The sequence below is a fragment of the Nicotiana tabacum genome, chromosome 20 (genome assembly GCF_000715075.1).
Source record: "Nicotiana tabacum cultivar K326 chromosome 20, ASM71507v2, whole genome shotgun sequence".
Taxonomy (NCBI): Eukaryota; Viridiplantae; Streptophyta; class Magnoliopsida; order Solanales; family Solanaceae; genus Nicotiana; species Nicotiana tabacum.
In genome coordinates this window covers 72,210,226-72,213,732 of record NC_134099.1, presented here as the reverse complement: position 1 = coordinate 72,213,732, position 3,507 = coordinate 72,210,226, and positions in this window count along the sequence as shown.

The following is a 3,507-nucleotide window of genomic DNA, read 5'->3' as shown; positions in this document are numbered from 1 at the left end:
AACAAAAAGGTATCACAATTTTTTGTGATAGTCAAAGTGCTATTCAATTAGCGAAAAACCAAGTGTATCATGCAAGGACGAAGCACATTGATGTTTGGTATCATTTCGTACGAGAAATCATAGAAGAAGGTGGAGTCACAGGGAAGAAAATTCATACTACGGAGAATCCTGCTAATATGCTGACAAAGGTGGTGACTGCGATCAAGTTTCAACATTGTTTGGATTTGATCAACATTGTTGAACACTGAAGATTGAAGATGAAGACACAACCAAAATTTGTTATTGAGAGAAAATTGAAGATGTGGAATTTTGCCAAGGTGGAGATTTGTTGAAATTGGCAAAATGTTTGTCCCACATCGGTGGGAAAACAAAAGTTGGGGGATTTTCCCCCTATAAAAGAAGGCTTAATATTTAGGATTTAAACACACCTCTCATTTGCCTTCTCATCTGTTTAAGGCATTTGTATCTTCTCTCTTTAGTATTATTTCACTTGTATTTTTGGAGTGAAATAAAATATTGGTTGTGTCCGAGGAGTAGGCAAAATTAGCCGAACCTCGTAAATTTTGGTGTTCCCTTTATTGTTGTTTTATTGTCTTATTTATTATTTGGTGGCTGTCATAATTTTTGGTATAGTAGTTGTGACTTATTCACACTATATACATTTGGCTTCCGCAACAATTATGTCCTAAAACTAATAGGATTATAAGGCTAATATCTTTACAAACTGAAACACATTGTCTTCACAATAATTCAAATCTCAATTATGCCAGCGAAACAACAGCGTCTACTGGACCCAACGCTATTCGGAACAGGTATTTAAGCAGTTTCATTTTATTTTGAAGTTGCATTTCACTGTTAAAGGAATCAACTTTTGGCATGTAAAGCAGCTAGTACAATATCTCTTACACTCTCCCTTATTACTCCATAAGATTGTGCTATCTAGCGGTTATCATAGACCTAGCCCTTTTGGCCTTCCTGATACCAACTTGTCACGACCCAAATCCCGAACCTGATCGTGATGGCGCCTCTCGTAAAGACAAGGCCAGCCAGTCTAACCCAATTCGTCTTTTAAAACAGTAAGTTAACACAAATAAAGTATAATCATGGTTTAAGAATACCAAGTAGCGGAAAGTATAGATAAAATGCGAAAATCCAAACCCGACACAGCCCTAACCGGGGTGTCACAAGTCATGAGCAACTAATGAATCCTGATACAAGTTTACTAAATACGAAATCCGATACAATAGTTCGATTAACATAGAAATGATAAGATAAGGGAGGCACGGGGCTGTGAACGCCAGCAGCTACCTCGTAGTCTCCGAAACACTGCATGGACCAGAAGGATCAGCTCTCAGGAGTGGAAATCTGCTATGCCTGAATCTGCACACACGGTGCAGGGAGTAATGTGAGTACTCCGACCCAGTGAGTAACAAATATAAATAATGGCTGAAAGCAAGAAAACACGTGAAGGCATAAAGCATTCTATACAAAAGCAGTAAATCACTTAAAACAGTAAATCAATGAAATATCCATCTAAATCTCTTTTAAAACAAGTAAAACAGGTAATTTGGTGGTAAATAACAAGTAGAAATCCGCCCCTCGGGCACAGTATCAATCACTCAGTATAGTATCAGCCCCTCGGGCTCACTCTCAGAACAGTATCAGCCCCTCGGGCACAGTATCATTCACTCAGTATAGTATCAGCCCCTCGGGCTACCTCACAATCACTCATATCAGCCCCTCGGGCTCAGAATAGTATCAATCACTCAGAACAATGGCTACCCGCGCTCACTGTGGGTGTGCAGACTCCGGAGGGGCCCCTTATGGCCCTAGCGCTATATCAAGCCACCTCGTGGCATCATCACTCAGCATATCCTCACATGACTCAAGCCACCGCGTGGCATAAATAATAACTCAGGCCCCCGGCCTCATATCACTCAACATATCCTCACACATGGCCCTCGGCCTCACTCAGTCCGAAAATCATCATAAGCCCCTCGGGCATTTATAAAACAGTAGTTCTTAGCCTAAAATATCATTTAGACATGTCATTTGAGTTTCAAATCTGTATAAAACCGGCTGAGTTTGTAAAACAATAATTATCAACAGGACTGAGTTTAAATATAAGTCAAAACAGTAAGGAAATAGTGGAACAAATCCCCGAAGGGTTCAAATAATTGGCACGAAGCCCAAATATAGCAATCAGCCCAAATCATGATGATAACAAATCAATTTCAGTCAAATATGCAATAAAATCATCAATCGGGATGGACCAAGTCACAATCCCCAATAGTAAAAGACCTCGCACTCATCATCCAACGCGTGTCTCACCTCAATATAGCACTACGATGTGCAATCCGGGGTTTCAAACCCTCAGGACATCATTTAACATCATTACTCACCTCAATCCGAGCAAAATACTACTCCATAATGCCTTTGTCTCTCATCGACCTTCGAATGTCTCGAATCTAGTCACAATAATTCGTTTCAGTTAATAAAAATTGTAGGAATTAATTCCATATGAAATTCTACATTTTCCATTAAAAAAATCCGAAATTGTACTAAAAATTCGCCCGTGGGGCCCACATCTCGGAACCCGACAAAATTACAAAATATAAAACCTCACCCAACCACGAGTTCAACCATACAAAATTTTCCAAAATCCGACAACAATTCGGCCTCCAAACAATCAAATCTTATTTTCAAATCTCTAGGCTCAAATTCCCGATTTACACCTAAAAAACACGTAATCTAGCCGGAATATTCAATGATAATTCAATAATATTGAGTAACAATGATCATAAGGGACTTACCTCAAGAATTCCCGTGATTTTTCGCTCAAAATTGCCCAAAATCCGAGCTTGGAACTAAGAAAAAAATGGACTGCCCCTTTAACTGCCCAGAAATTTTCGGGGTACTGTTCACGCGTGCGGGGGTACTGTTCATGCGTGAGGGTACTATTCACGCGTCACTGTTCAAGCTACTAAAAAAATCCAACAGTTGTCCAAGGCAATTGCAGCAGCTTTTCTTTTCACTAAAAAGGCTCTAACTCCATCATACGAACCCGGAATTCAATGATTCTTGTTCCTATGAGTCACAAATAATAATGCGAACATAGTTCTTCAATCGAAAATCAATTCGGAGCTCATTTGCTCAGTTCAATACCCATTTCGCTCGTTAAACAATTAACTCATGTTTTATGTCAAAAATCCAATCGCGACTTGATGAAATTAGACCAAACTTTCCCGATCACTCCTATAATTCATTATTTAAATTCTGGAAGTATCGAAATCAAATTCCGATCTTTAGAACTAAAAATGGACCTTTGGATCATTACATGCTTATGCTCAAAACGGCAAAAATCTTCCAAAACTTATCCGAGCCTCATGGGACCCCGACCAAATATGCCAACACACCCAATAACATAATTCAAACTTGTTACAACCTTCGGAATGCTCAAAGCAACATCGAAACATCAAATCACCCTCGGATTCAAGCCTAAGAATT